Source organism: Giraffa tippelskirchi, chromosome 12 (assembly GCF_054371585.1).
Source record: "Giraffa tippelskirchi isolate mGirTip1 chromosome 12, T2T-mGirTip1v1.2.pri, whole genome shotgun sequence".
Classification (NCBI taxonomy): Eukaryota; Metazoa; Chordata; class Mammalia; order Artiodactyla; family Giraffidae; genus Giraffa; species Giraffa tippelskirchi.
In genome coordinates this window covers 58,895,946-58,921,558 of record NC_137286.1, presented here as the reverse complement: position 1 = coordinate 58,921,558, position 25,613 = coordinate 58,895,946, and the positions used below count along the sequence as shown (strand labels likewise).

Sequence of the window (25,613 nt, the reverse complement as noted above, 5' to 3'; positions counted from 1 at the left end):
TTAATTTCTCATCAGAAACCACATAAGTGACTAGACAGTGAAATGACATGTTTAAAAAGCTGAAAGAAAAAAAAAGGTTACTCAAGAGTTATATATAGGGCTAAACCACTCTTCAGAAATAAAGTCATAGAGAAGACATTCCCAGATAAACAAGGAATGAGAAAATCAGGTGCTAATAAAACAATCCTACAAGAAATATTGAAAGAAGTTTCCAGAGCTGAAAAAAAGACACCAGATGGTAAATAAACCAACAGGAAGGGAAGTTTTTTTGAGACAGCATATGATCTATCCTGGAGAATGATCTATAGGTGCTGGAAAAGAGTATATATTCTCCTCTTGTTATGTGGAGAAATACATTTAAGTTGGTCAATAGTGTTGTTCAAGTTTTCTATATCCTGAGTTGTTCTATCCGATGAAAAGAAACGAGTATTAAAATCTTCAACTATAATTGTTTAGTTGTAAATCTTCCCTTTAATTCTATCATTTTCTGCTTAATGTATTTTGAGTCTCAGTAGTTAGGTGGATAAACATTTATAATGTTACATATTCTTGACACATTGATCCTTTTATCTAATGAATTTTCCGTCTTTAACTCCAGTAATGCTTTTTATCTTAAAGTCTATTTTGTCTGTTCTCAAAATAGTCACTGTATCTAATACTGTCTGCAAGATATGTCTTTTCTCTTTTTATTTTCAACTTATCTGAACCTACTCAACCTATTTCAATTGATCTGGCTCTAAAGTATGTCTCTTTTGATAGGATATAGTTGGATCCTGCTTTTTTATCAAGTTGGAAAATTTCTGCCTTTTGATTGCAGTTTTATATCACTCACACTTAATGCAATTATTGATAAGACTATATCTGTGACTTTACTATTTTTAGTATGTCTCATGTCTTATTTTTCTTTTCCTTTATTACTATCTTTTGGCTTATGTAAGTATTTTTAATATGCTATTTTAACTGACTGTTAATTTTCTGGCTATACTTCTTGAGTGATTTTCTTAGTGGCTTTTCTAGGGGCCACAATACACATCATTAACTCATAACAATATATTGCAGGTGACCCCATGGACTATACAGTCCATGGAATTCTCCAGGCCAGAATACTGGAGTGGGTAGCCTTTCCCTTCTCCAGGGGATTTTCCCAACCCAGGAATTGAACACAGGTCTCCTGCATTGCAGGTGGATTTTTACCAGCTGAGCTGCAAGGGAAGCCCATATTTCAGGTTAATACTAACTTAACTTTTATCTGCTGTGAAAGTGCTGCACTCAATATGGCAGCAAATTTGGAAAACTCAGCAGTGGCCACAGGACTGGAAAGGTCAGTTTTCATTCCAATCCCAAAGAAAGGCAATGCCAAAGAATGCTCAAACTACTGCTCAACTGCACTCATCTCACATGCTAGCAAAGAAATGTTCAAAATCCTCCAAGCCAGGCTTCAACAGTGTGTGAACCGTGAACTTCCAGATGTTCAAGCTGGATTTAGAAAAGGCAGAGGAACCAGAGATCAAATTGCCAACATCCGATGGATCATCGAAAAAGCAAGAGAGTTCCAGAAAAACATCTACTTCTGCTTTATTGATTGTGCCAAAGCCTTTGACTGTGTAGATAACAACAAACTGTGGAAAATTCTTAAAGAGATGAATTAAAATTCTTACCTACCTCCCGAGAAATCTGTATGCAGATCAAGAAGCAACAGTTAGAACTGGACATGGAACAACAGACTGATTCCAAATCGGGAAAGGAGTACGTCAAGGCTGTATACTGTCACCCTGCTTATTTAACTTATATGCAGAGTACATAATGTGAAATGCTGGGCTGGATAAAACACAAGCTGGAATCAAGATTGCTGGGAAAAATATCAATAACCTCAGATATGCAGATGACATAACCACTATGGTAGAAAGCGAAGAACTAAAGAGCCTCTTGATGAAAGTGAAAGAGGAGAGTGAAAAAGCTGGCTTAAAACTCAACATTCAGAAAACTAAGATCATGGCATCTGGTCCCATCACTTCATGGCAAATAGATGGGGAAAAAATGGAAACAGTGAGAGACTTTATCTTGTTGGGCTCCAAAATCACTGCAAATGGTGACTGCAGCCATGAAATTAAAAGATGCTTGCTCCTTGGAAGAAAAGCTATGACCAACCTAGACAGCATATTAAAAAAGCAGAGACATTACTTTACCAACAAAGGTCCGTCTAGTCAAAGCTATGGTTTTTCCAGTAGTCATGTATGGATTGGAGAGTTGGACTATAAAGAACGCTGAGGGCCCAAGAATTGATGCTATTGAACTTTGGTGTTGGAGGAGACTCTTGAGAGTCCCTTGGACTGCAAGGAGATCCAATCAGTCCATCCTAAAGGAAATCAGTCCTGAATTATCATTGGAAGGACTGATGCTAAAGCTGAAACTCCAATACTTTGGCCACCTGATGTGAAGAACCTGACTCATTGGAAAAGACCCTGATGCTGGGAAAGATTGAAGGCGGGAGAAGGGGACCACAGAGGATGAGATGGGTGGATTGCATCACCGACTCAATGGACATGAGTTTGAGCAAGTCCTGTGAGTTAGTGATGGACAGGGAAGCCTGGCATGCTGCAGTCCATGGTGTTGCAAAGAGTCGGATACAACTGGGCGACTGAACTGAACTGAACTGACTAGCTTAACTGTGGGCTTCCCAGGTGGCGCTACTGGTAAAGAATCCGCCTGTCAAGGCAGGTAGACGTTAAGAGATGCGGGTTCGATCCCTGGGTCAGGGTGATTCCCTGAAGGAGAGCATGACAGCCCACACCAGTATTCTTGCCTGGAGAATCCCTATGGATAGAGAAGCCTGGCAGGCTACAGTCCATAGGGTTGCAAATAGTCGGACATGACTGAAGCAACTTAAGATGCCCTAGCTTAATTATGGTAAAATATAGCAACTTTGCTCCAACGTAGCTCCATTTCCACCTTTCTCATGGTTATAACAATCATACTTAAAGGCTTGCTCTGCAACTGACCCTGCCCCTTTCAGTTCAGTTCAGTTCATATTAGTCACTCAGTCTTGTCTGACTCTGCGACCCCATGGACTGCAGCACACCAGGCTTTCCCTCTGCTGGACTGTAAACTAAAGTGCCCTTGTTCAGTTCATGGAGATAATTTGTCCCTGCCCACCTGCGAATAGAGGAGACTAACACACCCCTTCCAAAGACTGCCCATTCCTTTGGAGATGTTTTGCAAGACTGAAGACCCTTTCATTTCACTTCCCCACTGCCTTCTTCAATTCTGCCTTTTGACAGTTCCTCATTGCTTCTCTCTCTGATCTATAAAAGAACCTGGCATCCAGACCCAAATAAGATGGTTATTTTGAGGTGCTAGTCTGCCATCTTCTCTGTTTGCCGGCTCCCTGATGAAAGTCTCTTCCTTGCGTCAAAAAAAAAAAAAAAAAAAAAGTGCAGAGGGCTTCCCTTTTCTCCACATCCAGGGCAGCATTTGCTATCCCTTGTGTTTTTCATGATATGGCCATTTTAATAGGTGTGACGTATCTGATTGTGTTTTAATTTACATTCTCCTGATGACTGATGATGTTGAACATCTTTGCATGTACCTGTTGGACTTGCACATATCTTGTTTGAAGACACGTCTATTCAGATTCTTTAACCATTTTTAAATTGGTATTTTGGGGTTTTCTGCTATAGAGTTATATGAGTTCTGTACATATTTTGGATGTTAACCCCTCATCAGATATATAGTTTACAAATATTTTTTCCCATTCGATAGGCTGCTTTTCACTTTGTTGATGGTTTCTTTGGCTATGCAGAAGCTTTTTAGCTTGCTGTAGTCGCACTTGTTGATTTTTTATTTTGTTGCTGTACTTTAGGTGTTATCTCCAAAAAATCATCACGAAGACCTATTTCGAGGACCTTTCCAATGTTTTATTCTAGGAGTTTCATGGTTTCAGGTTTACATTTAGTCTTTAACCTATTTCAAGTTAATGTTTGTGATTAGTGTACAATATGAGTCCAGTTTCATTCTTTTACATAAAAACATCCAGTTATCCCAGCACCATTTACTGAAGAGATTGTCATTCCTCTATTAACTATGCTTGACTCTCTCAACGACTATTTGTTGACCATAGATGGTTAGGTTTATTCCTGGGCTTGGTCTATTTCTCTGACTTTATGTCAGTACATTACTGTTTTGATGGCTATAGCTTTATAGTACAGCTTAAAATCAGGAAGGGCGTTGTTATTCCTCAGGATTTCTCTGGCTGTTTGGCGACGTTTGTGGTTTCATATACATTTTAGGAGTGATTTTTCTACTTCTATTAAAAAAAAATGCCACTGGAATCTTGAAAGGGCTTGCACTGAGTCTGTAGATGGCTTTGGTAAAACTGACATTTTAACAATATTAAGTCTTCCAATCCATGAATTCAGGATACCTTTCCATTTAGAGGTGTTTTCTTGAGCTATTTTCATCAAGGGACTGGCAGTTTTCATTGCAGAGATCTTTCACCTCCTAAAATTAATTTATTCCTAGGAATTTTATTTTTGATACTAACACAAATGAGATCAATGTCTTCATTTTTCCCAAATTTTGCTGTTTGCGTATGGAAAGGCATTGATTTTTGTATGTTAATTTGGCATTCTGCAACATTACTGAATTCATTCATATATCTAACAGCTTTTTGGTTTAGTGTTTAATTTTTATACATAAAATAGTGTAATCTACAAATACAGACAATTTTAGAGATACCAAGGGAACATTTCATGCACAGATGGGCTCAATAAAGGACAGAAATGGTAGGGACCTGACAGAAGCAGAAGATATTAAGAAGAAGTGGCAAGAATACACAGAAGAATTGTACAAAAAAGTTCTTCATGACCCAGACAATCACGATGGTGTGATCACTCACCTACAGCCAGACATCTGGAATGTGAAGTCAAATACTGGAGTATAGTTGATTGAAAATGTTGTGCTAGTTGTCAGGTGTACAGAAAAGTGATTCAGTTATACATATACATGTATCTATTCTTTTTTCCTGGTGGCTCAGCTGTGAAGACTCTGCCTGCCAATGTAGGGGACATGGGTTCGATCCCTGGGCCAGGAAGATATCCTGGAGAAGGAAATGGCAACCACTCCAGTATTCTTGCCCGGGAAATCCCATGGACAGAGGAGGTGTGCTGCAGTCTATGGGGCCAGAAAGAGTCACACCACTTAGCGACTAAACAACAACAACATTCTTTTTCAAGTTCTTTTCCCATTTAGGCTATTACAGAATATTGAGCAGAGTTCCCTATGCTATACAGTAGGTCCTTGCTGTTTTACCTATTTTTTTTCCCAGTCTCATTTCACTGTTTTGGGAGGGCTGTGTGGGGTCTTCTTTGTGGCATGTGGGGTCCTTGTTGCTGCAAAAGACCTTCTCTAGTTGCAGTGTGTGGGCTCTAGAACACAAAGGCTCAGTAGTTGCAGTGCATGGGCTCAGCAGATGTGGCACCCAGGCTTGGTTGTAGCATGTAGGATCTTGGTTCCCTGACCAGGGATCGAACCTGGCCCCTTTGCACTGGGACCATGGAGTCTTAGCCGCTGGACCACCATGGAAGTTCCTTACCTATTTTAAGAATAGCAGTGTGCATATGTCAATCCCAACCTCCCAATCTATCCTTCCGCGCCTCACATCCTCCCAGTATCTGTAAGTTCATTCTCTAAGTCTGTGAGTATGCTTCTGTTTTATAAATAAGTTCATGTATATCATTTTTTAAAGATTCAGCACATAAGCAACATCGTATGATATTTGTCTTTCTCTGACTTACTTCACTTGGTATAATGATCTTCAGGTACATCCATGTTGTTGCAAATGGCATTATTTTGTTCTTTTCAATGATTGAGTACTATTCCATTGTATATATGAGCCACATCTTCTTTATCCATTCCTCCCGTCAAAAGGGCATATAGGTAATTTTTGGGTCTTGGCTACTGTAAATAGTGCTACAATGAAATCAGGGTGCAGGGATCTTTTCCAATTATGACTGTCTCAGCATATATGCTCAATAGTGAGATTGCTGCATCATATGGTGGCTCTACTTTTCATTTTTTAAGAAACTTACATTCTGTTCTCCACAGTGGCTGTACCAATTTACATTCCCACAACAGTGTCGGAGGGTTCCCTTTTCTCCACACATTCTAGCATTTATTATTTAGAGTTCTTGATGATGGCCATTCTGACTGGTGTAAAGTGATACTTCATTATAGTTCTGATTTACAATTCTCTAATAATTAGTGATGTTGAGCATCTTTTAATGTGCTTTTTGGCTATCTGTGTATCTTCTGCCCATTTTTTGATTGGGTTCTTTGTTTTTTTGATATTGAGTCACATGAGCTGTTTAAAAATTATAGGGATTAATCCCTTGTTGATCACATTGTTTGCAAATATTTTCTCCCATTCTTTGGGTTGTGTTTTTGTTTGTGGTTTCCTTTTTGTGCAAAACCTTTTGGGTTTAATTAGGTTCTGTTTATTCATTTTTGTTTTTATTTCCATTACTATAGGAGGCGTAATGAAAAAGATATTGTTGTGATTTATGTCAAAGAGTGTTCTACCTATGTTTTCCTCTAAGACTTTTATAGTATCTGGTCTTACATTTAGGTCTTTAATCCATTCTGAGTTTATTTTTTAATATGGGGTTTAACAATATTCTAATTTCGTTTTTGTGTGTGTAGCTGTTCAGTTTTCTCAGAACCAGTTATTGAAGAGACTGTCTTTTCTCCATTGTCTGACCTCATTTGTCATAGATTAAGTGACAACAGGTGTGAAGTTTATTTCTGGGCTTTCTACCCAGTTCCACTGATCTGCTTTGTAGTACAGTTTCAAGTCAGAGGAGGAACTGGCAACCCACTCCAGTACTCTTGCCTGGAAAATCCCATGGACGGAGGAATCTGGTAGGCTACAGTCCATGGGGTCGCAAAGAGTCGGACACGACTGAGCGACTTCACTTTCAAGTCAGAGAGCCTAATACTTCTAGCTGTGTTTTCCTTTCTTAAGATTGCTTTGGCTATTTTGGCTATTTATGTAAAAATTTTTTGTTTTAGTTCTGTGAAATACATTACTGATAATTTGATAAGGATTGCATTGAATTTGTAGACTGCTTTGGGTATTATAGTCATTTGACAATATTGATTCTTCCAATTCAAGAACATGGTATATCTTTCCATCTGTTTGTGTCATCTTTGATTTCTTTCATCAGTATCATACAGTCTTCGGAGTGCAAGTCTTTTGCGTCTTTAAGTGGGCTTATTCCTAAGTATTTTATTCTTTTTGATGTGATGGTAAATGAGGGTGGTTTCTTTCATTTCTCTTTCTGATTTTTCATTGTTAGTATGTAGAAATGCTACAGATTTCTGTGTATTAACTTTGTATCCTGCAACTTGACCAGATTCCCTGATGAGCTCTAGTACTCTTCTGGTAGTATCTTTAGAATTTTTTTTTTTTTTAATAAATTTATTTATTTTAGTTGGGGGCTAATTACTTTACAATATTGTAATAGTTTTTGCCATACATTGACATGAATCAGCCATGGGTTTACATGTGTTCCCCTTCCTGGACCCCCCACCCACCTCCCTCCCCATCCCATCCCTCTGGGTCATCCCATTGCCCCGGCCCTGAGCCCTTGTCTCATGCGTCAAACATGGAATGGTGTTCTGTTTCACATACGATAATATACATGTTTCAATGCTATTCTCCCAGAACGTCCCACCCTCACCTTCTCCCTCAGAGTCCATAAAATTGTTCCATGCATCCGTGTCTCTTATTCTGACTCGCATATAGGGTTATCGTTACCATCTTTCAAATTCCATATATATGCATTCTTTAGAATTTTTTTAACGTATAGCATCATATCATCTACAAATAGCAACAGTTTCACTTCTTTTCCAATTTGGAATCCTTTGATTTCTTTTTCTTCTTATTGCCATGGCTAGGACTTCCAAAACTATGTTGAATAAAAGTGGCAAGAGTGGACATCCTTTTCTTGTTCCTGATCTTAGAGGAAGTGCCTTCAGCTTTTCCTCATTGAATAAGATGATAGCTGTAGGCCTGTTATATATGGTCTTTATTATGTTGAGGTATGCTCCTGCTATGGGGCTTCCCCACTGGCTCAGCAGTGACCTGCAATGCTGGAGACATGGGTTCAGTCCCTGCGTTAGGAAGATCCCCTGGAGGAGAGCATGGCAACCCACTCCAGTAATCTTGCCTGGAGAATCTCATGGACAGAGGAGCCTGGCAGACTACCGTCCAGAGGGTCACAAGTGGTCAGACACGACTGAAGTGACTAAGCACAGCACAGCACATGTTCCCTCTATATGCACTTTATGGAGAGTTTTAACCATAAACAGGTGTTGAATTCTGTCAAAAGTTTTTTCTGAATCTATTGAGATGATGCATTTCTTATTCTTCAATTTGTTGATGTGGTGTATCACACAGATTGATTTGTATATATTGAAAAATTCTTGCATCCCTGGGGATAAATCCCATCTGAACATGGTATATGACTTTTCTAATATTTTGTTGGAATTGGTTTCCTAGTATTTTATTGAGGATTTTTGCCTCTATGTTCATCACTGATATTGGTGTATAATTTTTTTTGTGGTATCACTGTCTGGTTTTGATATCAGTGTGATGGTGGGAGTGTTCCTTCCTCTGCAGTTTTTTGGAAGAGTTTCAGAAGGACAGGTGCTCTTCTCTAAATGTTTGACAGAATTCACCTGTGGAGCCACCGGTCCTAGGCTTTTGTTTGTTGGGAGTTTTTTAAATCACAGTTTCAGTTTCACTTTCAGTACTTGTGATTCGTCTGCTCATTTTCAATTTCTTCCTGGGAGATTGTACCTTTCAGCTCAGTTCAGTCTTGGGAGATTGTACTTTTCTAAGAATTTGTCCATTTCTTCTGGTTTATCCATTTCATTATGCTTACAGTAGTCTCTCATGATCCTTTGTATTTCTGTGCTGTGTAACTTCTCCATTTTCATTTCTAATTCTGACTTGAGCCTTCTCCCATTTTTCTTGATGAGTCTGGCTAAAGGTTCACCAATTTTATTTATGTTTCAAATAACCAGGTTTTAGTTTCATTGATCTTTTCTATTGTTTTCTTCATCCCTATTTCATTTATTTCTGCTCTGATCTTTATAATTTCTTTCTTTGTAACTTTGGATTTTGTATGTTCTTTATCCAGTTGCTTTAGGTGCAAGATTAAATTGTTTATTTGAGATCTTTCTTGTTTTCTGTGATAAGGTTTTATTGCTATAAACTACCCTCTTATTACTGCTTTTGCTGCATCCCATAGGTTTTTGGATCATTGTGCTTTTACTTTCATTTGTCTCTAGGTATTTTTTAATTTCCTCCTTGATTTCTTCAGTGATCATTAGTTGTTTAGCAGCCTACTGTTTAGCCTCCACATGTTTAATTTTTACAGCTTTTTTTCTTATAGCTGATTTCTATTCTCATAGCATTGTGGTTGGAAAATAAGCTTGATATCATTTAAACTTTTTAAAATTTGCCAAGGCTCACTTTGTGGCCCAGCATGTGGTCTATCCTGGAGAATGTTTCACGTGCACTTGAGAAGAATGTGTATTCCACTGCTTTTGGATGGAATGCTTTATAAACATCAAGTCCACCTGGTTTAAGGTATCATTTAAGGTCTGTGTTTACTTATTGATTTTATTTCTGGATGATCTGTCCACTGATGAAATTGGGGTGCTACTGTCCCCCACTATTACTCTGTTACTATTGATTTCTCTTTTTATGACCGTTAGTATCTGTCTTAGACACTGAGGTACTCCTATGTTGGGTACATATATATTTACAATTATTATAGATTATTCTTGGGTTGACCTCTTGATCATTATGCAGTGTTTCTGTCTCTTGCAACAGTCTTTAAAGTCTATTTCATCTGATATGAGTATTGCTGTCCAGCTCTCTTCTGGTGTGCATTTGCACGGAATACCTTTTTTCTATCCCTTCACTTTGTGTGCATGTGTTCCTAGATCTGAAGTGGATCTCCTGTAGACAGCATGTATACATCTGTTTTTGTCTGCCTTGTTGATGTATACATTCAGCTAGTCTGTGTCTTTTTATTGGAGCATTTAATATTACGTTTAAGGTAATTATCTATATAGATGTTCTTACTTGGGCTTCCCTCGTAGCTCAGTGGGTAAAGAATCTGCCTGCAAGGCAGGAGACTGGGGTTCGATCTCTTGGTCAGGAAAATCTGCTGGAGGAGGGCACGGCAACCCCCTCTAGTAGTCTTGCCTGGAGAATCCCATGGACAGAGGAGCCTGGCAGACTACAGTCCATGGAGTCGTACGAGTTGGACACAACTTAGCAACTAAAACACCACCACCATGTTCTTACTTCCACTTTGTTAATTGTTCTGGATTTGTTTTTGTAGGTCTTTTTTCTTTCCTTCCTCTTTTGTTCTCTGTTGTGGTTTCATACCTAACTTCAGTATGTTTGGATTCCTTTTTCTTTTTCATGTGTGTATCTATTATAGATTTCTGGTTTGTGGTTACCACAGGGTCTTGATATAGCAGTCAGTATATAAAAAGATTGTTTTAAGTTGCTAGTCTTTTAATTTCAACTGCATCTCCAATATCTTGTATTTGTACTCTACTCACAATTGCAGTTTTTGACGTATCTGTGTAGGGATGATTTTTCTACCATTATTGTTTGTTTACCTTTACTGGTGAGTAATTTTGTAATTTTCTTGTTTCTAGTTGTGGTGTTTTCTTTTCCACCTCAAGTTCCTTTAGTATTTGTTGCAAAGCTCTCGGTGGTGCTGAATTCTCTTCGCTTTTGCTTCACTATAAAATTTTTTATTTCTCCATCAAATCTGAATTAGCCCTGCTGAGTGGAGTATTCTTGGTTGTAGGTTTTTCCCTTTCAGCACTTTAAATATATTGTGCTACACTTTCTGGCCTGCAGTTTCTGCTGAGAAAGCAGTTGATAACCTTATGGGAATTCCCTTGTATGTTATTTGTTGCTTTCCCCTTAATGCTTTTGATTTTTTTTCTCTTTTAATTTTTGCCAATTTGATTACTATAAGCCCCGATGTGCTCCTTCTTGGGTTTATCCTGCCTGGGACTCTCTTTGCTTCCTATACTTGAGTGACTGTTTTCTTTCCCATGTTAGGGGATTTTTCGGTTACCCCTTCACACACTTTCTTGGGTCCTTTCTCTCACCCTTCTTCTTCTAGAACCCCTACAGTGTGAACGTTGGTGCGTTTACTGCTGTCCCAGAGGTCTCTGAGCCTGTCCTCATTCCTTTTCATTCTGTTTTCCTTGTTCTAAGGGAGTGATTCCCACCATTCTGTCTTCCAGGAGATGTATCCACTCTTCTGCCTCAGTTACTCTGCTGTTGAGCCACTCTAACCTATTTTTCGTTTCAGCTATCATATTGTTGATCTCTGTTTGTTCTTCAGTCTTCTGGGTCTCTGTTAAACTTTTCTTATATCTTCTCAACCTATCCTCCCATTCTTCTTCCAAGGTCTTGAATCACCTTTACTGTTAGTATCATTACTGTAAATTTTTCTTTTTTTTGGTAGATTGCCTATCTCCACTTCACTTAGTTGTTCCTATAGGGTTTTATCTCGCTCTTTAATCTGCTGTCTCATTTTGTCTGACTTTCTGTAATTGTGGTTTCTATTCCTTAAGCTGCAGGACTGCAGCTATTCTCGCCTCTGCTGTCTGCCCCCTGGTGGATGAGGCAGTCTAAGAGTTTTGTGCAGGCTTCCTAGTGGGAGAGACTGGCTCCTGCTCAGTTCAGTTCAGTCGCTCAGTCGTGTCCGACTCTTTGCGACCCCATGAATTGCAGCACGCCAGGCCTCTCTGTCCATCACCAACTCCCGGAGTCTACCCAAACCCATGTCCATCGAGTCGGTGATGCCATCCAACCATCTCATCCTCTGTCGTCCCCTTCTCCTCCCGCCCCCAATCCTACCCAGCATTAGGGTCTTTTCCAATGAGTCAACCCTTCGCATGAGGTGCCCAAAGTACTGGAGTTTCAGCTTCAACATCAGACCTTCCAATGAACACCCAGGATTGATCTCTTTTAGGATGGATTGATTGGATCTCCTTGCAGTCCAAGGGACTCTCAAGAGTCTTCTCCAACACCACAGTTCAAAAGCATCAATTCTTCAGCGCTCAGCTTTCTTCACCGTCCAACTCTCACATCCATACATGACCACTGGAAAAACCATAGCCTTGACTAGACGGACTTTTGTTGGCAAAGTAATGTCTCTGCTTTTAAATATGCTATCTAGGTTGGCCATAACCTTCCTTCCAAGGAGTAAGCGTCTTTTAATTTCATGGCTGCAATCACCATCAGGAGTGATTTTGGAGCCCAAAAAAATAAAGTCTGACACTGTTTCCACTGTTTCCCCATCTATTTCCCATGAAGTGATGGGACCAGATGCCATGATCTTAGTTTTCTGAACGTTGAGCTTTAAGCCAACTTTTTCACTCTCCTCCTTCACCTTCATCAAGAGGCTCTTTAGTTCTTCTTCACTTTCTGCCATAAGGGTGGTGTCATCTGCCTATCTGAGGTTATTGATATTTCTCCTGGCGATCTTGATTCCAGCTTGTGTTTCTTCCAGCCCAGCGTTTCTCATCATATACTCTGCATATAAGTTAAATGAGCAGGGTGACAATATACAGCCTTGACGGACTCCTTTTCCTATTTGGAACCAGTCTGTTGTTCCATGTCCAGTTCTAATTGTTGCTTCCTGACCTGCATACAGGTTTCTCAAGAGACAGGTCAGATGGTCTGGTATTCCCATCTCTTGCAGAATTTTCCACAGTTTATTGTGATCCACACAGTCAAAGGCTTTGGCATAGTCAATAAAGCAGAAATAGATGTTTTTCTGGAACTCTCTTGATTTTTCGATGATCAGCGGATGTTGGCAATTTGATCTCTCGTTCCTCTGCCTTTTCTAAAACCAGCTTGAACGTCTGGAAGTTCACAGTTCACGTATTGCTGAAGCCTGGCTTGGAGAATTTTGAGCATTACTTTACTAGCGTGTGAGATGAGTGCAATTGTGCGGTAGTTTGAGCATTCTTTGGCATTGCCTTTCTTTGGGATTGGAACGAAGACTGACCTCTTCCAGCCCTGTGGCCACTGCTGAGTTTTCCAAATTTGCTGGCATATCGAGTGCAGCACTTTCACAGCATCACCTTTGAGGATTTGAAATAGCTCAACTGGAATTCCAGTTGAGCTCCTGCTCACTGGTGGGTAGAACTCGGTCTTGTCCCTTTGGTGGGCAGGGCTGTGTCAAGGATTATGTTTACGGGGAAACTGTTTATTTAGAAAGACTTTAAGCAGCTTATAAGCTGACAGGTCATGCTGTGTTCCCCCCTGGCTGGTTGTCTGGCCTGAGTGATTCCTCTCTTTCATTTTAGTAAAGTTATAAATCACATTGATTGATTTGGATATGTTGAACCAGCCATGTATCCCAGAGATAAATTCCACTGGATCATAATGAGTGATCCTTTAAATGCTGCTTAGTTCAGTTTGCTAGTATTTTATTGATAATATTTGCACCTACAGTCATCAAGGATATTTTAGTTTTCTTTTCTGACAATGTCCTTGGTTGGGCATCAAGGATGATGTTGTCCTTGTAAATCAAGTTTGGAAGTGTTTCCATCTCTGCAATATTTTAAGAGAGCTTGAGAAGGATTAGTGTTAATTCTTCTTTACACATTTGGTAAAATTCACTAGTGAGGCCATCTAATCCTAGGCTTTTCTTTGTTGGGAGATATTTGATTACTGATTCAATCTCCTTACTAGTAATTGGTCCATTTCTAGATTTCCTATTTCTTCCCTATTTAGTCTTGGAAAGCTGTATGCTTCTTAGACTCTTCCCAGTTCTTCTAGGTTGTCTAGTTTGCTGGAATGTAGCTGTTCATAGTAACATCTTCTGATCCTTTAAACTTCTGTGGTATCAGTTGTAATATCTCCTTTTTCATGTATAATTTTGTTGATTTGGGTCTTTTTTTCTTTTTTCCTTGGTTAGTCTAAGAGTATGTCAATTTATTTTTATCTTTTTAAAGAGCCAAACTCTTTGTTTGGTCAATCTTTTCTATTGCTTGTTGTTGTTCTCTATTTCATTTATATCTGCTCTAATCTTTATTTCCTTTCTTCTGCTAAATTTAGGGTCAGTTTGCCTTTGTTTTACTAGTTCCTTAAAGCATAGATGTAGGTTGCTTTGGGAGGCTCTTCCTTAGTTTTTAGAGCAGGCATTTATTGCTATAAACTTCCCTTTTTAACTTCTTTGGCTATATCCCATAAATTCTAGTATGTTATTCTTTCATTTTCATTTGTCTGAAGATGGTGCCTGCTTCCACACTGCTTCTCTAGATAACACAAACACAACTAAACATTGCTTTCTCCTCTACTGTTTGCACGTTCATGATACTGGCAGTTTCACAGAGAAAAAATACTGGGAAAAAAATTGGCTTTTGAAAACTTATTACTCTAGCAAATTAATTTGGTCATGTAGGTCTATTGGCCATAGGTCAGGTGACTCAAGTACTGAGAGTAAACCTCTTGCCCTTTGATTGTTTTTATCAGTGGCATTTATCAGTGTTATCAGAAAGTGTTTCTGTAGAACAAAAACAGAATTCAGGAGTGCTACAGAATCAATGTAAAACAATGCACAAGTGTATAATGTTTCCCAGACACATGTGGTCACTTGTTTCCTCACATTGTCACTATGGCAGCATAAGTAGTGAGTGTGAATGACAGCGTGAAACTTGTTACTGAATCAGCTGTGAGAGTCAATAGCTCAACACACATACTCCAGAGATGCTGAATGTTTAGACAGCTGAAATTGTGCTAAGAGTTACATGTAAAAAAGAGGGAGCAGTTGGGAATTCAGGTCAGAGTCATGAAAGGCAATTTCTAGTTTTAATAGATCCACCATGTCACAGTCTTTGAGAATCTAGTATGGAATAGTAATTGTTTGCAAAAAGTAGGGAAGGCTATTCTTAATTTTTGCAAATGAAGTACAATGGAAAACACTGTTGCAGCTATTCCAAATAAACAGTCTTGACTTCAACACTAATAAAACAAGCAGGAAGGGTACTTGTGAGCATGATCACAGTAAGAATGAGAGTGAGATAGTAAAGTCCCCAGCTATTACTGTATTACTATTCATTTCTGCTTTTAATCTGTTAGTTTTGTTTTATATAATTTAGGTATTCTAGTATTGTGAAGTCGCTCAGTCGTGTCCGACTCTGCAATTCCATGGACTGTAGCCTAGCAGGCTCCTCCGTCCATGGGATTTTCCAGGCAAGAGTACTGGGGTGGGTTGCCATTTCCTTCTCCAGGAGACCTTCCCCACCCAGGTATTGAACCCGGGTCTCCTGCATTGTAGGCAGACGCTTTACCGTCTGAGCTACCAGGGAAGTCCCTAGGTACATAAATATTTACAGTTGTTGTATCTTTTTGATGGACTAGCACCTTTATCACTATATAATAACCTTGTTTGTCTCTTCAAATGTAAGTACCCTTTAAAATGTACAAATCATTGTTACCTTGTAGGTCATTAAAAAAAAAAAACTCTGTAGGCTAAAGTTGGCTTCAGGGCTATAGTTTGCCAGTCTCTGTGTTAGACTATAAAACAAGCCTTACTAAACTTTTAAAAACACTCAAAACATACAAGAAGATTCTCTGACCATACAGTCTTCTTGCCTGGAGAATCCCCAGGGACAGAGGAGCCTAGACGGCTACATTCCATGGGGTCACAAAGAGTTGAACACGACTGTGACTAAGCACAGCACAGCATGACAGAATTATACTGGAAATCAACAACAAAGAGAAATTTCAGAAATCCTCAAACACATGGAAATTGAACAACACACTTCTAAATAACTCACAGGTCAAAGAAGAAATAATGATGAAAATTAGAAAATATCTTGAATCAAATGGAAACAAAGATACAACAACATCAAAATTTATGAGAAGCAGCTAAATCCTTAAATAGGAAAATCTACATGTTCAAACACTTTCACTAGCAAGAAAGATCTAAAACCATATAATGTAAGCTTGCACTTCAAGAAGCTAGAGTAAGAAAAGCAAATCAAACCCAAAAAGAGTAGAGGGAAGGAAATAATAAAGGTAAGAGCAATGATCCATAAAATATAAAACTGAAAAATAACAGAGAAAGCCAATGAATGCAAAAGTTGGCACTTTTATAAGATCAACAAAACTGGCAAACATTTAGCTAGACTAACTGAAGAAAATGAGTAATAGAGGGAGAGGGAGAGCAAGAAACAGAACACATGTCACCAAAACTAAGGATTATTCTACAGAAATTAAAATAATTGTAATGAAATAGAAAGAATAATTTTATGCAAAAAACCAGACAACATAGACAAAAATGGAAAAATCCCTAAAAAAATTATGCAAGAGACTAAAGAAATAGGAAATCTCAATAGAATTAAAACAAGAAATTGAATTAGTCACTTAAAATCTTTATACAGTGAGAAAAACAGGTACCACTTATCATTCACAGATTTTGTGAAGCATTTTTAAATAAACAGTACCAATCCTAAAGAAAATTTATAAGCTAATTCTAATATTTATATGGAAATGAAAAGACCCAAAATAGGGAAAACAATTTTGGAAAGAAGAATCAAGTTCAAGGACTGATACTACCTGATTTCAAGACTTATTTTAAACACAAGTACCAAAGCAATTAGGAAAAGAAAGTCTTTTCAACAAATGGTGCTAGAATACTTGGATATAGCCATATTAAAAAATAAACTTAGACCATAACCTTACATCACATAAAGTCAAATGAAATTTGAGCAGATTGAATATATGTTCACAAAAGAATTTAGGAAAAACTTACAAACTGGGCTTTATAAAAACTAAATACTTTTGCTCTTCAAAATATACCATTAAGAAAATGAAAAGGCAAATCACAGACTGAGAGAAACTAATTCATACATTTGATAAAGGATTTGTATCTGAAACACATAAAAATATAAAAATTCAAGTAAAGGATGAATAAAACAGTTAAGATATGAGCACTTCACCAAAGAATACATAATAATGGAAAGTTTTCATATGAAAAGATGCTCAACATCATTAGTAATTAGGGAAATTCAACTTAAAACCACAATGAGACACCACCAGAAAGACTACAATCACAAGACTGACAATACCAAGTGGTGATGGGGATGTGGCAAAAATAGAATTCTCAAACACACTGTTGATGAGATCATGAAATAATCAAGACACTTTTGAAAAGAGTTTCATGGTTTCTTAAAAAGGTAAACAAATGCTTATGATGGACTCAGAAATTCCGCTTGTAGTTTATTTAGCCAAGAAAGATGAATACATATGTCCACCCAAAGATTTATACACAAACGTCTCTAATAGCACTATTCAGTTCAGTTCAGTTCAGTTGCTCAGTCGTGTCTGACTCTTTGCGACAATGGCAGTATTCACACCTGCCAAAAACTGGAAACAGACCAAACGTATATTAGTTGCCAAATGGTTAAAGAAAATATGGTATATCTATACAATAATATATAAATCAGCTCTACCAAAAGGAATGAACTACCAAGCACGCCACTACATGAATTAACCTCAAAAACATTAAACTAAGTGAAAGTACCCAGACACAAAATTATACATTGTATGGTTCCATTTATATGAAATCTCTATAAAAAGCAAAACAAGAGAGGCAGAAAGAAGGTCAGAAATTGTGTCAGAGAGTGAGAGTGGACTGACTACAATTAAGCGTAAGGGAAGTTTTGGTGATGATGGAAGTGTTTTAGAAATGGATCATGATGATCGTGGTACAGCTGGTAAATTCACTCATAATCAGGAATTGCCAGTTGAAATATCTTGAATCTTTATATCATAAATTTTATGGGATGTAGTAAATTATATCTCAATAAAACTGTTATAAAATGTTTACCAAAAGGGATGTGGTACTAATTAGTATCCAGCTCAGACTGAGCTACTAATAATGAACTAAACAATCTAACTTCTTTGGCTTTTTGACAAGACTACTACATTAGGAGAAGACCATAATCATAACACATCAAGATTCCAGCATTAAAACCACTGATGTATCTAACTAAAAAATTTATGATATTTTGACTTTTGATATTTTGTTTGACTTGGTATGAATAGAATGTTAGATTTCCAATCTAAAAAAAATAGATATGCAACAAACAACAAAGGTTTACTACAACTATAGTCAGTACCTTGTAATAACCGATAATGGAAAATAATCTCAAGAATGATGTATGTGTATATAGGTATAACTGAATCAACTTGTTGTGAACCTGAAACCTCGTTAAGTCAACTATACGTCAATAAAACATATACATTAAGAAAAAAAAAGGACACATGGAAATGTTCTATTTCTTGATTCCCGTGATGGGTTCATGTCAAATTCATCAAAATCTATTCTGAAAAGGATATGTTTTGCTGCACATTAATTGTATTTCAATAAACTTAACAGAACAAATAATGACCTATCCTTCTTTGTCTAGGGGAAAAAATGTTTAATGAATTTCTACTGGAGTATAGGCTTCCCTCATAATTCAGTTGGTAAAGAATCTGCCTGCAATACAGGAGACCCCAGTTTGATTCCTGGGTTGGGAAGATCTGTTGGAGAAGGGATAGCTACCCACCCCAGTATTCTTGGGTTTCCCTGGTGGCTCAGCTGGTAAAGAATTCGCCTGCAATGCGGGAGGACCTGGGTTCGATCCCTGGGTTGGGAAGATACCCTGAAGAAGGGAAAGGCTACACACACTCCAGTATTCTGGCCTGGAGAATTCCATGGACTTCATATAGTCCATGGGGTCGCAAAGAGTCGGACACGACTGAGTGACTTTCACTGGAGTATAGCTGCTTTACAATGCAGTATTAGTTTCTCCTGTACAGCAAAGCGAATCAGGTGTTTAAATTAGGAACGTCTTGCTGGAAAAAAAATTGGCAATTCTCTTCTAAAGTATGAAGTATACGTTTTTTTGACTCAGCCCCAAAACAAAAAACCCACTGATGTAAAGTATTACAGGTTTATTCTGTATCTGTATCCTAGCCTGTTAAGACATTTTTATTGGTTACTTTTATAAAGACACTAAGGACTTGCTTTTCAAATATGTAAGTGATTTAAAAGTGGGAAGGATAGCTAACTTGACAGCTGACAGAATCATGACTGAAAGTGATTTCATACCTGCTGCTGCTGCTGCTGAGTCGCTTCAGTTGTGTCCGACTCTGTGCGACCCCATAGACGGCAGCCCACCAGGCTCCGCCGTCCCTGGGATTCTCCAGGCAAGAATACTGGAGTGGGTTGCCAGTTCCTTCTCCAGTGCATGAAAGGGAAAAGTGAAAGTGAAGTCGCTCAGTCGTGTCCGACTCTTAGCGACCCCATGGACTGTAGCCTACCAGGCTCCTCCGTCCATGGGATTTTCCAGGCAAGAGTACTGGAGTGGGGTGGCATTGCCTTCTCCGGATTTCATACCTATTTACTGGCAAATAATTTGAAGTTTCACAAAGGCAAGTATCGGGATAAAATGTTACTGGCAACTCTCTCTGGGTGGGAGTGTGAATTGTTACAACCCCTGTGGAGAGTCATGTACATTCCCCTAAACCAGCGATTCTACGCTGATGACGTACCCTACGGAGGAGCTACTCTTCTCTTGTGCCCTCAGGGGAACCTTTGATCTGAGCAGCTCTACCCAGAGCTTCCAAGTGCCTCCAGTTTAACTTCAACATGCCAGAAAAACACCATTTTCAGTGTGTGCCATGACATGAAAAGGATTGGGAAGCACTGCCTTAGAAAAGCTCTCACACATAAGCACCAAGAAACATGTACAAACAACATTAAATCCAACAATTGCAAATAAAAACTACATCAACAACATCCATCATCTCAGTAGCAGAGAGCACACTTGACACCCAGATCTGAGTTTCTAAATACCACTCTCCAAAGGAAGAATAGAATGATCCTGGAACTACTTATGATAGCAGAAAATAAGGAAGTGCTCAAAAAAAGACAGGCATGTTTCAAAAAGCCATAGGAGCCAACCAGAAGGAGCTCTCAATGGCTAACAATGGAACAATTTGAACAACAAAGTAGTAACAGCATTGGATTATAACCCATAGAATAAAATAAATATCTAAGAGTTATTATTGGCATGAATATATAAAAGAGGAACACTTCTTTACAGAATTCCAATTAATAAGTGTAGAAACAATGAAGGAAATACAAATGGCATAATTAGTATATATCATATTAATTACTGTTGAAGGCAAGATCCACCAATGCATGCCCAAGATGTGAAGTGTGAGAAGAAATAGCATAATGACATAGCTTCAAAGTATCTCCAAAATACTTACCAATTACAAACGGAAAATAGAAAGTGGAGAAACTCTAGCCAACAGCTTAACCAAGAGATCAAGGTTAAACCACTAGTAACAAGACACAGCAATATTATGCACCTCCCAATATGATATATGATGCACTGAGAAGGGCATAAGATAACTTCTGTGATATTCTTGTCAAAAACATAAAACTCAATCTAATCACAAGGAAATAGCAAATTCTATATTCAGTCTTTTCTTGTGCTAAATTTCTAGGATTCTGAAGATAGTGAACCAGCATCAATAGTCTTCCGAAAATTTCATTATGAGCAAAGTATAAAAGATAACAAGAGGTAAGACTAAGAACAGAAAAATTTAACTCCCCACAACATTATAAATAATGGGTGTGTCTTAAAATGCATACCATGTATCATATACATACCTATTTAACAAATAACTTAAGCAAGAATATCAAATTGTTATAGCATAGTATCTTAGGGTCCTATGAAGGATACAATGTGACAAGTCTTTCTCCCTTAGGTAACTAGATAATATAGTCCTTTCTCCTTAACCTTTGACTATGGGAAGCGGCAAACATTTCTCTCCATCTTCCATTCCAGTATGTGCCTCTTCCCTCTCACTCTGTTTTCATTCATTCAATATTAACTGAACTAGCCATGTGAAAGGCAGGGCACCAAGAGCTGTAGGAGATACAAAGGTAAGATTAATCACCTCCTGTTCCAAAATTGCTTCCACTTTCTGATGCTTTTAAAAACAGGAGCTTTGAAACTTATCCAGTTTTACCCTCCTTATTACAGTGGAATCACTGGCCTGGCTCAACTAACTACATCCTCCTTGAAAGCTGAAGTTGCTAAAAGAGACTTTTCCATCCTGACTTTCATGAAAATCACCTCTTTACTTGTCTTTTCACTTTTACCATTCAATTAAGCATCATTATAACTATATTAAATTTTTTATTATATTCTATATAATACATTAACATATATTACATTAAGTATTATCTCATTTTGCTTATTTCAGAATTTTATATAAGTAGAATCATATAATGTACATTCTTTTGTGACTGGTTTCTGTTACTCAAAGTTATATTAGTGAGATTCAAACATACTATGGAATGTAATTGCATACTTCTTTTCATTGTCATCTAATATTTGTTTATGGATTATTCCACTTTGTGAATTAACCAGTTTCAACCATTCTATTGTTAAAGGACACTTCTGCTGTCTCTAGCTGGAGGCAATTATGAACATTACGAGTTTGAGGAACGTCACTACATGTCTTCTGGTTCATACATAGAGTAAACCCGGGAGAATGGCTTGGTCAGAGCACGCGTGTCATCAACATAGGGCATGAAGCCCCTGCTGCTCCACAGGCTCATAAATGCTCAGTTTTCTTCATCTTTAAGTGAACTGGGCTGGGTCGGTAGGATCCCCTGGAGGAGGGAATGGTAACCCACTCCAGTACTCTTGCCTGGAGAACTCCATGGACAGAGGAGCCTGGTGGGCTACAGTCCATGGGTTGCAAAGAGTTGGATACGAGTGAGTGACTAACACATTCATGAACTGTGGTTTAATTTGCACATCCCTGGTAACTAACAAAGCATAACATATTAACATCTGTTTACTGGACATTTGTATTTCCTCTTTAGAAGAGTACCTGTTCAAGTCTCCTGCCAATTCTCTAAGCTAGGTTGTTGGCCTTTTTCATACTGATTTGCCAGGAGTTCATCATGGATAAAACTCCTTTGTCAGTTATATGTATTGTAAATATCTTCTCTCATGGTAAGGCATATCTTTTCATTATTTAATGATCTATATCAAGAAGGCGCAAGCTATGGTCCACATGCCAATTCTGTCCCACTATCTATTTTTGTATATAAAGTTTCACTTATTACACATCATTCAAATACTGCCCTTTGTTTGCTTTCTGCGCAGACCTAAGTAGTTGGGCAAAGACAGTACTGCCAGAGTAACTGGCCCTTTACAGAAAAAAGTGTGCTAATCCCTGACCTAGGTGAAGAAAATTCTTTTTAAATTTCTCATGTCAATTTTTCATCAATCTTTCCCTTTATATCTACGCATTTGGTAATCTGTTTTAAGAAGTCCCTATTCCGAGGACATGAAGAAATTCACCTGCATTATTCAGTCCAGGGGAATTACTAGTTATGTTGTTGTTGTTGTTGTTCAGTCGTTCAGTCGTGTCCGACTCTTTGCAACCCTATGGACTGCAGCACGCCAGGCTTCCCTATCCTTCACTATCTCCCAGAGCTTGCTCAAATTCATGTCCCTTGAATTGGTGATGCCATCCAACCATCTGGTCCTCTGTTGTGCCCTTCTCCTCCCGCCTTCAATCTTTCCCAGCATCAAGATCTTTTCTAATGAGTCAGCTCTTCGCATCAGGTGGCCAAAGTATTGGAGATACAGCTTCAGCATCAGTCCTTCCAGTGAATATTCAGGATTGATTTCCTTTAGGATTGACTGGCTTGATCTCCTATGTCAGAAAATTTAGAAAACTCAGTATTGGTCACAGGACTGGAAAAGGTCAGTTTTCATTCCAATCCCAAAGAAAGACAATGCCAAAGAATGTTCAAACTACTGCACACTTGCACTCATCTCACATACTAGCAAACTAATACTCAAAATTCTCCAAGCTAGGCTTCAACAGTACGTGAACCAAGAACTTTCAAGTGTTCAAGCTGGATTTAGAAAAGGCAGAGGAACCAGAGAACAAATTGCCAACATCCACTGGATCACTAAAAAAGCAAGAGAATTCCAGAAAAACATCTACTTCTGCTTCATTGACTACGCTAAAGCATTTGTGTGGACCACAACAAACTGTGGAAAATTCTTAAAGCAATGGGAATGCTAGACCACCTTAACTGCCTCCTGAGAAACCTGTATGCAGGTCAAGAAGCAACAGTTAAAACCAGACTGGTTCAAAATTGGGCAAGGAGTACGTCAAGGTTGTATACTGTAAGCTTATTTAACTTCTATGCAGAGTACACCATGTGAAATGCAGGGCTGTATGAAGAACAAGCTGGAATCAAGATTGCCAGGAGAAATATCAATAATCTCAGATATGCAGATGACACCACCCTTATGGCAGAAGTGAAGAGGAACTAAAAAGAGCCTCTTGATGAAGGTAAAAGAGGAGAGTGAAAAGGCTGGCTTAAAACTCAACATTCAAAAAACAAAGATCATGGCATCTGGTCCCATCAATTCATGGCAAATAGATGGGGAAACAATGAAAACAGTGAGAGAGTTTTAGTTTAACTGCACTGTGGTAAGACAACAGTAAGATTTCACTTCTTAACTTGATTTCTGTAAATGTTCCATGTGCTTGAAAAGAATATGTTTTCTTCAGCTGTAGAATATGTTATTCTATAAACCCCATTAGGTTAACTTCACATTTGAAAAACAGGTTATGCAAATAATTTGAGACCTAGAATGTCATCTTTCTCCTGAGAATAATTCTATTGGCTTCCATCAGGCATTTGGGGATATAAGCAACCTAAAATGCAATGTCAGAAATTTTCATGTTTGTCTGGGCAGGTGGCCGCCCAGACAACTGGAAGCTGGGCTGCAATCCATGCAAGGGCTGCTTTAATTTCATACTCTCCTTATGAAATATTTTACCTGCAAAATACTTCAGTATATATCCTAACAGATAAGGACTTTTTAAAACAAATCCACAATACCATTACTGCACTTAATAAAATCAAGAACTTCTTAATACTAATACTCTAGCCATGTTCAATTTTTCCTGATAGTCAAAGAAACTGTGTTTTTGTAACCAGTTTATTTAAAAAAAAATATGAACAAGGTCCAACAGCTGCGTTTGGCTGATATGATTTCTAAGTCTTTTAACATTCATAACAATTCTTTTTTTTCTTCACATTTTCACTTACTTTAAAAAGGGGGTATTTGTCACAGAATTTCCAACATTCTAAATTTGACTTCTTGTGTTTTCATGGTGTCATTTAAGATATTTATTTACCCCTTGTATTCCCTGTAAACTGGTAGTTAGAGAAGTTTAAACAGATTCAGGTTCAATTTTCTTTGGTAAGATTATATCTTAAGGGGAGGGCTATATACTTATGATTGCATCACACCGGGAAGGATATAATATCTGCTTGACCCAGTTCTAGTGATATTTAGATTAAGTGTTATTGGCCTGACCCATCCAGTGCAAAGTTCCCTATCAACTTTTGACTTCATGGTTCGGGAAGCTATGATCTTTACTGGAATCTATTATTTCATTAGATATTACAAAACACTGGTTTTTCTAACTGCATCATTCCTTCTGTATTTAATAGCTATAGTTATTCCATATTGAAAAGCTCTCCTTCATTCAACCATTTAGTTACCCTGAAATATAACTGGGTTAAAAAAGGCATAATAGTGTTTCTTTTCCTTTAAATTTTTTCAAAAAACAAGTTGGGACCTTATCAACCTCCATCTAGTTTTTTTTTAAAGGAGCATCATTATGAACTCACAAAAATTTATGTATCTGATGTGTTTTTAATTCACTTCAGCCATTATTCTTTTTGATGGTCAAATTGTCCAGTGTTGATACCTCTATTATTTTCACAAGACCCTAATAGTCTTTGATTGGTTTTCTGTTCTCTGGCAGAAGACTTCCCAAGTATATATCTTTTATGCTGTGCCTCAACCAAGCAACTCTGGTTTGTTGCAATGTAAAATGGTTTGTAACAACTGCAGTCTGTTTGGCCTGGGAAATCTTTATTATATTGTTAGCTTACCAGTGTCTTCAAAACAGGATTTTTTCCCTCCGGTTTCTGTAACTGTCCTTAAGAGAGGGTCAGACTGAATTATTCATTCTGCCAATTTTGTATGCAGAAGTCCCCATGTAAGTAAAGCAGAAAGCACAAGGAAACAGACTAATGGATTAATTGATTAGTGGAAGAGAACACCAAAACCAGCTGTGTAAGACCACTGTCTTCCACTGTGTGTCACAGAATGGAAGACTGGCTCAGCACAATCAACTAAATTGCGGGAGAACTTGGAAAAGCTAGAGATTAAGATTACAGTTCAGAGTGGTTTTGTTCCCGAACCCAGAAGTTGGTTCCAAAACTAATTTTCAATTACTTTCAATTCAGCCATCAAAGGAGATGCAAAATATCACACTGGCACTGGACTAATAGCAAAAGTGAAATGGAAAATAACCATTAACAGGTCTAATTAGTGTGTTTAGCAGTGGCAGCAAAATGAGGAGCCAGATA

General features: G+C 38.1%; 1 protein-coding gene and 1 long non-coding RNA gene across 16 annotated transcripts in view; both read right to left on the bottom strand.

Moving 5' to 3' along the window:
- LRRC28 (leucine rich repeat containing 28) overlaps positions 1 to 25,613 on the bottom strand; it is a 195,197-nt gene that overhangs the window by 102,042 nt on the left and 67,542 nt on the right. The gene's annotated exons all lie outside the window — the stretch shown is intronic.
- Positions 14,096 to 19,747, bottom strand: LOC145530274 (uncharacterized). Its single transcript, XR_014071627.1, has 2 exons — positions 19,423 to 19,747; positions 14,096 to 18,828 (listed from the first exon to the last, which is right to left on the bottom strand). It is a non-coding gene; the product is annotated as an uncharacterized LOC145530274 (long non-coding RNA).